Below are 12,079 nucleotides of genomic sequence, written 5' to 3'. Positions count from 1 at the left end.
AAAAAAAAAAAAAAAAAAAAAAGATACAGATACATGTGTAGATGTTGGTACTGATGATATAATGATATAAACTTACATTGAGGAAAGAAGTCCTTGCAACCTCAAGGTGAAAATATCCACTGGAATTGATTCTTCACTCCTGCCTGACCAATTATCATTGACAATACTAAGATCAAGAACAATGTAACATTCAGTGAGTGTTCATTACATTGAGGGACCTCTACGCATTATATTATTTAATCCTCCAACAATACAATACATTATATAATTTTATTTATCTCCATTTTTCAAAGAGGACCTGGGGCTTGGAGAGGTCATGGCTCTTGCCCATAGTCAAACAGCCTGCCAGGAAAAGAGTGAGGATTTGAACACAGGTTTATTTTACCTCAAAGCCCTTGTTTTAACCTTGTCTTTCAGTAGACCAGCTTCCTGTTTCTGTTCTGTTCTGACGTTATTCATAAAGTGAGACAGCAGACAAAAAGAAAATGGGATTTGGCCTTTGAGAACAGTGTCAGCACATCTTGAACATGCTGCCACTCCAAAATTAGAACCATGCCATTTTCGTTTTACTGCAGAGGGCGCTGCCTGGGGCCCAGCTGAGCTGAGCTGAGGTTTGGAATAGCTCAATTACTAGTTAAATATGGACTCTGTGCAAGTCATTTACTTCTGTGGACTCCACTGATCATATGTAAATCAAAGGGGCTAAAATCACATGCCTTCAAGCTTCTGGTATTTTACAAATACTGTGATTTTTGTATATTTTCACAGAACTTTAGAACCAGCAGGGATGATCTGGTTAAGAATCATTTGGCTATAAGGAAAAGAGATCCACCCAAGCTTGCTTAGGTAAAGGAAGTTTATGGTAAGGAAAACGGCTTATCTCATAGAAACCAAGTTAAGGGATATAGCCAGGCTTCACAGGAAAGAAAAGCCATCATTTGTCTTCTGTTTTCCTTTTTTCTGTAAGGGGCTAAGGGATGTTCATTTCTGTGTGTTGTTATTTTGTTTCTCTCCAACTCTGAAGATTGGTTTTCTTTCCTCACCTGCTCATGGCCAGTCAGAGCTGCCCAACTGGCAGCACTCAACACTGCTTCACTTCAGTCTCTGGGAATGAATTCCAAATTTTAAGACAAGAGAATCTAACTGGTTGAGTATGGGTTCCATGCTTAACATTAATTATCAAGCCAAAGAGATGGGATGGGATTGTTTGGTATTTGGTACTGTTCTTTCAAGAAATGATTTTAGTAATTTATGCAGAGATTATACAACCTTTGTGAGAAATTGAGAATGAATGTCTAATGGATAGGATAGACATGGTTTGCACTAGGAAAAGCAACAGCGTTTTTTTACTCTCTCTTATCCTATTTCTGTATCTTTGATCCTATTTTATTCTCATTCTTTCTCAGTGCCTTCATCTTACCTTTCATCCTGGTCTTTTCTGATCTCCCTGGTTCCTTTCCTTCCTCTACTCATGAAATTTCTCATTTCTTTGAGGTGCTGCAGTTAGGTCTTTGCGGTAGTAGCAAAACGAATCAGATGAAGTAATTTCTGCCTCGAGTTAAAATAAATACATGTTTATTTTTCACTGAGTGATTATTATGTGCCAAATCTAGTGCTAAGCCGTTCACATATACTATTGTATTTATTCCTCACTGTAAACTCACAAAATAAACATTAACTTATTTTTCCATCTGAGAAACTCAAGGTTCTGTGAAGTTGAGTAGTTTGTACCAGCTCACACAGCTAGTAAATGAAACTGTGGGATTTAAATTCAGCCTCCAGAGCCTGAACCACTGTATGCTATGGCTGCTATCATCATGATATGTTATCCAAGCACGTGAAGCAGCGGGCTTATCCTGACTCACAAGAGTCAAGTGTTACATTTGCAGGAATTTTGAGAGCTGATTATTAAACGTGACCATTATGAAAATTTAAATTATACAAACTTACAATGAAATTACATTTATTTTAAAAAAATAATACTTAAAGCACATCACTAATTATGTTACTATATGTGACCACTATATATGCATTTGAGTTTATTTCTATCACATCTGTATGATAGAAATACTGCACCTCTCCCAAAATCTAGAGTATTTACACCACAGAAATTGACAACTGCCCATCTAAATGCAATTAAAAAATTTTTTTAAATGAATAAGTAGACAGCCATAGAGGCGGACGAAGTCCATCTAAAGGCTAAATAGGACTGTGAGTCACCAGTTTGACCTCTGGTTTTTTTGTTTTGTTGTGTTTTGTTTTGTTTTTTGAGACGAAATCTCGCTCTGTCACCCAGGCTGGAGTGCGGTGGCACGATCTTGGCTCACTGCAACCTCCGCCTCCCAAGTTCAAGCGATTCTCCTGCCTTAGCCTCCCAAGTAGCGGGGACTACAGGCATGTACCACCATACCTGGCTAATTTTTTGTATTTTTAGTAGAGATAGGGTTTCACTGTGTTAGCCAGGATGGTCTTGATCTCCTGACCTCGTGATCCACCTGCCTCGGCCTCCCAAAATGCTGGGATTACAGGCGTGAGCCACTGTGCCTGGCCCTTGACCTTGTTTTAAAGAAATGCATCTACAATGAATGAATCTCAAGCACTCATGCCAGAGCACTCTTTTAAGTGTGGGCATCAGACACAACTACACATCTGGTCAATCATGACTGCCTCAGGAACCACTCGTTGTTCAGACAAAAAAAAAAGGAGTTAAGTTAGTGCTAGCCAAAGGTTGTCTGTTGCCTAAGCTGAGGACTTTTTGAGGCCTGACTAAGGTTTCCTGTCCTGCACAGCCAGGTATTTGCATTGGCAGATGTGGCATCACCACAGTCTCTGCAAAGAGCTGGCTGGACTTCTTGACTAAAGCAGCAGTGAGCAAGAAAGAGCTGACCCAGAGATTACATTTTTGCTAACCCACAGCAGTGTACTTTTTATGCAGACTGCCTTTGCATCTGTTTTAGACTTTATTTATTCATTAGTTCTTCTTTCTAGGTCAATGAGAAGCCAAAGAGAAGAGGGTCTTGCAGCTGGAGGAGATAAATATGTGATGGGGTGTGTGGGTGGTCATTTAATGTTTCTTTCTGGGCTGAAATGATGTCGGTTTCTTATGTTGTCTGTGGAAGTAGCAATTATCCTTTTCTCTTTGACTGGAGTAGTTATTTTTGGTAAAAGCTATTAAGTCTTTTGAGTAAGAACATTTTGGGTACCCTGTGGTTGGTTGTCTATGTTTAGATCACTTGATCTGTGACCTTGGACAAATCTCCCAGCCTTTCCATTTCTCTCTTGTTAAGTTGAAAATGATAGAGTGACTTGTCAATAACTAGACAATTTAAAAAAGGTTTTAAAGAATTGTTTAACTTCTAGAATATTTCAATTCAATTATGATTTAATATTATTTCAATTTTTAATGCCTAGAATGTTATTTTAAGTCACATTTTAGCAAGAAAAAAATCTTATTTATTTATTTACTTAAACAGTTACCCCAGTTGCCACTAATTCATTTTGTGCTTTGGATACCATATCATATCCATAATGTATCCAAATTTTGAATGCAGGAACCATACCCTTAGTTTCCTAAAAGTTTCTATGGTCTGATTGTCTCAGTCCAAATTATGGTATATTGTTTCCAGTTGTGAACCTTCGGAGTGTTTGTCTTCTGGGTAGCTCTAAAAAGCCTCTTCACTTCTACCTTGCTGTTTGAGTGTAAGGAGCAAAGAAAATGTAATGAATACTGTACATATAAATACATATATATTCTGTAAAATATCGCTGTGCTTTGCTATGAGGAAGACCCTGCTTTGCTATGAGGACGACCCTAAAGGAATTGTAAACAATGTCCCTGGAGTCAACTATAGCAGTTTAGATGAGAAAGATAATTATCGCCTGAAAAGCAGTGTATAATCAAAGTCGAGTAATGATATAGACTACAAATATAAATGAGAATAATCTCTCTTCACTATCCACTTAACCAATACTCTGGAAGACATTCAGCTCTTCATTCACCCCATCAAACACGCTGACCTTTGTCATAGCATACTGTCTGCTCAGAGCTAGCATGCACCCCTCTGCTAGGGCCACTTGAACAGTGTGCAGCCCAAGTGTGTTCATCCCAAACTGCCAGTGGCACTTGTTATTAAAATCATGTAACATAAATCAATGAAATATCATACAGAAAGTGAGGTATGAGATTTTTTTGTATGAAAACTAAATTGATTGCATTATGAAGACTTTTATATATGAATGGCTAAAAACAATTACTAATGAATATTGCAAGAAAACTTTTTTAAAATTTGGGGCAGAAATCAGAAAAGTGTATAGGAAGACTTCACACTCACAATACTTGGAAGGTTCTTGCTCTATTTTAAATAAACCAAGACTGGGAATCATGGAGGATGCATTATGGATGAATTGTATACAAGAAAGATACTGTAGGATTGTTATTAGCAGACTCTTAATCGCAGGAAAATATGCCCCTGAATCAAAAGTTTAATGAAATAACACATGTGTAGTTTTAAACATTTTAAATCACAGTATTTATAAAGCATATGTATCATTGTTAGGATTCCTTCTCTGATCTTTTTTTTTCTCTCTTTTTTTTTTTTTTTTGGCTGCTCTTGTAGTTGATTGGCAAATCAACTACTAGTCTTGTTTTCATCAAATTAGAGAACTTCTACTACATTGAGGATTTGGGAAAAGATGAAATCAGTTTTGTTTAATAGTTGGGAATTTGACTGTAAAATGATTGGTGTGATTTTCTCACCACAGAAGAACAAAGCAACTTTTTTTTTTTTTTTTTTTTTTTTTGAGATAGAATCTCACTCTTGTTGCCCAGGCTGGAGTACAGTGTCATGATCTCAGCTCATTGCAACCTCTGCCTCACAGGTTCAAGTGATTGTCCTGCTTCAGACTCCCGAGTAGCTGGGATTACGGGCGCATGCCACCACACCTGGCTAATTTTTGTATTTTTAGTAGAGATGAGGTTTCACCATGTTGGCCAGACTGGTCTTGAATTCCTGACCTCAGGTGATCCACCTGCCTTGGCCTCCCAAAGTGCTGGGATTACAGGCGTGAGCCACCAAGCCCGGCCCAAAGCAACATTCTTAATTAAGAATAAACACACAAGTGGCAAGACAATGCAAACTTCAGAGCAGGAGAGGTAAAAATTCATGCATAAGAGTAAAGAAAAGGCCCAGAAGAAGCTTTTGGAAAGATCTGGGAAGAGCTTAGGGACCTGATTATAAGTAGTAGGCAGTATTGAGCCATTGACTAATTTTGATCAGAACAGTGAAATTATGAAAGCAATACTTCGAGGGAATTCTTCTGATAACAGTGTGCAGAATGAGATGAATCTTTAATGGCAAATATGTGTTTGAGGATTGTGCAAACTCAGATTACTGGTAATGCTGATCTGGAGCACTGTGATGAGAAGTATGAGGCTGAGGCTATTCTCTGTAAAACGTGCTGTTTTCTACTAGTGATGCCTGACATGAGCAAGGGAAAGGAGGTTGCAGCACATCTATGCCTGATATTTGTAGGCCTCTGATCAGATTAAGGGTAAAGATAGTAGAAGCGTTTATGCCACCACAATAGCACGAGAGATTATAGAAGAAGGTATAAATTTTTTTTCCAAATACATACTAATTTGGTTCCATGGATAAAATTATGTCATAAGTAGAATTTTTAATTTGTGTTTTGGAATCAAGCAAGATTAAGCTTTTCCTTATTATTCACATAAGGGGTTCATTAGACTATAATCATAAAGAGCAGCACGGGATTTCGAGTAAGATAGAATTTTGCTCAAAATCCAGACCTGCCATTGGCTAGTTAAGTAATTTGAGACAAATTTCCTGAACTCTTTAAAAATTTATTAAGTTGCTGTAAAATGGGAACTAAGTTACCTAGCTCATAAGGATCCAACATACTAAGTTTATTGGGTAGTATTAAAGGCAGTTCGCATACTGCCTATCACAAGCATGGTCAATGAAATTCTGCTTAAAAATATTTTACTAATTTTTTTTTCATTAAGCTTTAAAAATAAAAATCCATAAGATTATTATTCTAATAGTTGGAATTTTCTAGCTTCTGAGACCCCAAGTGAAACTGAACTAACTCTAGATAGAAAAATAAGCTAAAATATATTTTTCCAGGTTTTTGGAAAAGAGACACCAACAATTCTTTTTCCACAAGAAACTAGATATTATGAAATTCCTCCTCTGTCTGAGCCACTGTTTGCCTGCTATTTAAAGGCTTTATAAATGAGGGATCATCATGACTTTGAAGCCATGGTCTGAACTGCAGGATGTTGGTATACTCATATACAGACATTTCAATACTTTTTTTTCTCCTACTTCTATCCCGTGGGCAGTGATTTCTTGGCAATTCACATGCAAACACTGGGCATCCATTCACATAATTTCTCAGTTTGTTTAGGAGAAGTTGTGATGTTCATTTGCAATAGGGTTTTGGCAAACTCCTGTCAGAATGTCTTTATAAAAAAGGACAGAGCACTTAATTTGGCATGGCTCTTTCATGTGTAGGTTTGTGTTTCCTCTCTTCTAGTTTCCTTAAAAATATGTAGAAACACACACATACCCATTCATTAAGCACTTTGAAGCAGCAGTTTGTAATATTTCCAAACAAAACATTACTTTACCAACGTGGTTGAGTGTCTCAAACATCTCTTTTCTGTTGAATTCTACCAACTGACAGTTGAGACAAAAAAGGAAGCCAAAAATGTAGGTTCTGGCTAGTTGTATAGTGTGTTGCTTGTGGTAAAGGAAGATTTGAACCAATTCTAATCCAAGAGAAATATCATGGTCATCATATTGTTCAGGGTGTGAATATCCTAGAACTGATCTATTTGCAAAGCCTACTTCTTCCCTATGAACTTTTCTTTTGAAGCAAATGGTAAGCTTTTTTATAATGTAAAAATGATATAGCTTTTTTTTTCTTTTTGAAACCATTGGTAAGCTTTTGTTTCCAATGTAAAAGTGATAAAGCTGTGATATATTAAACACATATTATTTATAACAATGGCTTGAATTATTATAATAATTACCTCTATCATTGTTAATCATTCAAACCCAGCTAATTTTAAGTCTTCAAGTGCTCAAAAAACAACATTAAAAAGTCTGACATTTGAAAAGTATGGAATTAAACATCATGGAACTGGCTTTAAAAAGGTGTCCATTCATGGCATGAAAATGTGAAGAACTTTCTTTCTTTACAACGTGAGTTCAAGGAAATGCCTAAGAGTGAATGTTCCATCCTAAATGCTCTGCCCCCAGCTTTTCAAAGGACACAGAAATTGCACCCAGCAAAGATGTCCTGTCAAAATGATTTAACAGAAGAAAAAGAAAGTTGCTAGAGGGGAACTGGTACTGCAGATCAAAAAACAATTTTAAGCGGTCTATTCTGGTGGTCTGTGTTGAGACATATAACAGCCCAGGCTGCTGTTTTTCCAAGAGGTTAAATTTCAAAAAGAGGAAACAACAGCAAACAGGCTGCCAATTTACTCAACGATGTCACAACTGGCTGGAGCTCTGTTCAAAGTAAAACCGCTGATTTACAAATTCCTGGATTTACTCTTAAATATTAACACTTCTTAGGAAACTTTAGAGCTTACATGTCCCATTTATGACTCCCAGGCAGACACAGCCCTCTCCACAAACACATGGTCCTCATGACAACTCTTCGCCACGTATTTCAGCCCCACTAAGGGAAGCCACTGTCAACTCAACCTGTGATGCCAAGAAGCAGCCCAGGTACCAAGGGACACAGACTGGAGTTAACACCATTTGCGTTTCTGTATGGTGTAGTTTGGAGGAGGATGTTTACAGCACAATTCCAAAATAATATGCTGTAGCAGACAGAAGTTTCCCTTCTATCAGACACAAAGAACTAGTTAGGGAAGGCAAGCTGGCTAGACCACGGTTCAGTTTTTCTCGTCTCCTTTCTCCAAGTGGAAAATCTGCTGGCTGGCAGTGGAAACAATAGGGAAACCACCTCAGAATGTTCGAGAAGAGGATGGGGGAGGAGTTGCAGCTCAGGAATACTTCAAAGAAGATGTGTGGGGAGAGGAAGACAGCACACATAAACAGGGAGAAGTAAGTGTTACATAGCCAGTAACTCTAAAAATTGAGAGAGGTGTAAGAGCATTTAAACATTCTATATCCCAAGCAGTGCTTCCCTCCAGAAAGCAGAAATTTCTCCAGGTTATTCAGCTGGAAGAAGGGCCCAGGATCCAGTCACAGAATAAATTTAAAGTAGGTCTGGTAAAGGTTGCAGGACTGCATATATAAATATACCAAATGTATTTTTTAAGAAGAGAAACAATGTACACTCCTTTTAAGAAGGGAAATGCATACTCCTTTAACTAGAAAAGGACTCAAGTTGTCATTCAAAAAAATATGTGTGCAAACAACTAGAAAAACATAAGACACTCCACTAAAAGTTGCATGACTATAAATTGTACTGTATGCATTCATTTTTATATATTTTTGTGTGTGTTATTTCATCTGTATCTATTATCTGTCTATATCTATCTATCTACCTATCTATCTTCATTATCATCATCTGTCTCCCTATTAGTTTACCTAGTTATCTTTGGAAAAGGAACAGCTATAAGAAAAACTTATTAGGGGAAATAATAGTGTTAATCATAACTACATCCGAAGTTTCTATGACATCACGAGGTGTTTTTAAATAAATCTGTTATTCATCAGCTTGGCGCCGTGGCTCACACCTGTAATCCCAGCACTTTGGGAGGCCGAGGCGGGTAGATCACGAGGTCAGGAGATTAAGACCATCCTCGCTAACACGGTGAAACCCCATCTCTACTAAAAATACACACACACAAAAATTAGCCAGGCGTGGTGACAGGCATCTGTAGTCCCAGCTACTCAGGAGGCTGAGGCAGGAGAATGGCGAGAACCCACGAAGCGGAACTTGCAGTGAGCTGAGATTGTGCCACTGCACTCCAGCCTGGGCGACAGAGCGAGACTCTGTCTCAATAAATAAATAAATAAATAAATAAATAAATAAATAAATGAATAAATAAATCTGTTATTCATCTAGAAATGAAAACACACACGGTAATAGAGCACACCTTAAACACCTTATTGCTAACTGAGTATGTCTATCTTCTGCAAGTACACAAGTAGTAGCTAAAATTTATTGAGTGGTTCTCACCTGCCAGCCTCTGTGCAAGGCACTTCACATATATCACGTATTTGATCCTTATAAGAATGTTAATGAGATACAGCCCATTATTTTCATCATTTTCAGTTGATGAGACTGAGGCTTAGAGAAACCAGTTGGCGAAGGCCCACTAAGTATAGTCATATTTCAGGGGATAAATGATTTGACTCTAGATTTATCCAAATTTGTTCAATAATTAGTAATGTTGTAAATGGATCCTTGTAGTTTCTAAGAAAGAGATCTTAAATGATTTGGAGGGGGAAAAAATGCATGAAAAAGTCTAGTGGGCTGAAGAGTTAATGGACTTTGGAAGCAGATGGCCTGGGTTTGTGTTCTGGCTGTACCATGTTTTAGCTGCATGATCTTAGGCAACTTATTGATATATTGGAAAGTGAGATTATCTTTCATTGTTTAATCTTGCCAAATGAATGTGTAACTTTAGCACTGATTTTACTGAATCCCTTTAGTTCTTTATGTAGGTGATGGTCGTAATTAATTTTATAACTATATTTCTTATCCAGAAATAAATAGAGCTAGCAATTCTTTTTTTTTGGATCTTTCATAACAAGCAGGTAATGTTTTTCAAGTACTATTTTCAAGTTGTCATACCAGGATGACACTGAAAAGTACCCAGCAGAAAGACTTACTTGGGTTATTGTCCATAGCTAGATATAATTCATTGTTGTTTTTAGGTTACAATAAGGGAAACTCAGAGTTTCAAGAAAATATCTTTTGAAAGACGGTTTAAATTTTAAATAATATTTACCAGGAATAATAAAAGCCTAATAACCCTGTAACTAAGCTTTGGGTTACTTCTTATATGATTCACTTTAATCAAATGTGTAACCTCATGTATCATTTTTTTAAAGAACTTCCAATCCCAGCACTTTGGGAGGCTTAGGTGGGGGGATCACGAGGTCAAGAGATCGAGAGCATCCTGGCCAACACGTTGAAACTCCGTCTCTACTAAAAATACAAAAATTAGCTGGTAGTGGTGGCATGCACCTGTAGTCTGTTATTCGGGAGGCTAAAGCAGGAGAATCACTTGAACCTGGGAGGCAGAGATTGCAGTGAGCCAAGATTGTGCCACTGCACTCCAGTCTGGCAACAGAGCGAGACTCCATCTTGAAAAAAAAAAAAGGAATTTCCACTCTCATTTTGTTAGTTCCACAAGAACACTCAGAAAATGCTACTAAAAATATGCCTTTATACTGAAAAGATTAATTTCAGATATCTTTTTATTTACCACAGCTTAAGAGCATGAACCTTACCAACATGTAAAAATGTGTCATGTTAGTCTTTTCAACATCAGCAACCGTGTTAAAAGATGGAGCACTGGAAGCTGCATTTTAAACAAATGTCCCAAGTAATGCATACTGAAAATGTAATCCTGATGCCTTAGGTGGTGGAATTATTGTTGTTTGGAGAATGCACCTGTAAATTTCTTTTGCAGTCTTCTCCCCTCACTTTCTGTGCTTAAGAAGTCTAAGTCCCACTGCCCCTGCTAATTGTCCCTGGTTAATTAGAATAGAGAATAACCCCTGAACCAGCACGGGCCCATAAGCCGCACTGGTGAATTGTCATTCAGACCCAAATTGTCATTCAGTCTCCCTGAGCATTGAGAAACAACAGAAAGCAAGTATGTTCTTTGATTAAAGATTAATTTTCTAGCCCCAGAGTTGGAACTAAAATATGTAGATAAGATAGTGGCAAGAGACAGACAAATGCCTAGGGAGATAAGGGAGGGTCCCTGGAGAACCTCTGACCTACCCAGGTCAGTGTGCACCAGGGTTTTGCCTAAACATGCCCATGGTGAAAAATTTCATCCTTTAACACATGCAGTGTACAGTGGCTCAGACGAAGGGCCTGCAGGCACATTGGAAAGACAGGGTAGAGCCACCAAAAATTTGCTCCTTATGCAGGGGAAGAGCCTGGCTTCTTCAGCTTGTGTGTGGTAGCCTGGTATTCAATTTGTGAGGTGGAAACCTGTGCCCAGGACCCCTCTCTTTGCTGACAGCTTTCCTTTTGCTTAATAAATTCCACCCTCCTCACCTGTCAATGTGTCCACGTGCCTAATTTTTCCTGGTTGTGAGACAAGAACCCGGATTTAGCTGAACTAAGGAGCAAAAAATCCTGCATCAGATCTACAGATAGATAGACATAGATCCAGATATAGATACAGATACAGGTGTAGACTCAGATGTAGATACAAATACAGATAAAGGTATTTTTACAGAGTACACATCTATGTAGTATAAGTAAAACAAAAAGTTAACACCACTCCCCATGCCCCTAAACCAAGTGTGTAAAAACAGAAGACTAGCATAAGAGAAATAAAATGTTTTGGCTTCTTATTTCCCAGGCAGATTATAGTGTATGCCAAAAATGGATGTAATATTTAGACTCAATTTAGATTGCCTGTCTTACATTTAAGGCAGATGGGTTTCAACTACTGCAGCAGATAGTTGGTAACCTAAGGCAGAAAGCTTTGTTACAAGGTGGCAGATGGAAGGACAGAGGTACAAACTCCCAAAAATGACTCTCTCAGAGTCTCTTAAAATACTCCAGAACAGGGATGATCATGTTTGGCCCATTTGCCAAGAAAAACTGAGAACAGATTCCATAAAGAAAAGATTAAACCGACATGAGTAATGTATCCTGCCCTTGGTTTGTATGAGATACCACTGATTCCTCCTAATAAATCCCTTACCTTTGATTTTTCTTGATATCACATGTGTAGTTTTCTGTTCTTTGTAATGAAATAATTCCTAATCAAGATAGCCACAATAGGCAAACAATTAGAACTCCTAACCAAGATAGCCACAATAGGCAAACAATTAGAACTCCTAACCAAGATAGCCACAATAGGCAAACAATTAGAACT

General features: G+C 37.8%; 1 long non-coding RNA gene across 1 annotated transcript in view; it reads left to right on the top strand.

The window, feature by feature from the left end:
- Positions 1-11,246, top strand: part of LOC105545078 — a 19,388-nt gene extending 8,142 nt beyond the window's left edge. Inside the window, exons 5-6 of the long non-coding RNA XR_001006866.1 lie at positions 7,084-8,102; positions 10,447-11,246. This is a non-coding gene — a long non-coding RNA (uncharacterized LOC105545078). The remainder of the gene's footprint in view (positions 1-7,083; positions 8,103-10,446) is intronic.
- Positions 11,247-12,079: the final 833 nt, after the last annotated feature.

This window comes from Mandrillus leucophaeus, unplaced genomic scaffold (assembly GCF_000951045.1).
Source record: "Mandrillus leucophaeus isolate KB7577 unplaced genomic scaffold, Mleu.le_1.0 Scaffold318, whole genome shotgun sequence".
Lineage (NCBI taxonomy): Eukaryota > Metazoa > Chordata > Mammalia > Primates > Cercopithecidae > Mandrillus > Mandrillus leucophaeus.
This window is presented reverse-complemented; position numbering and strand designations above follow the sequence as displayed.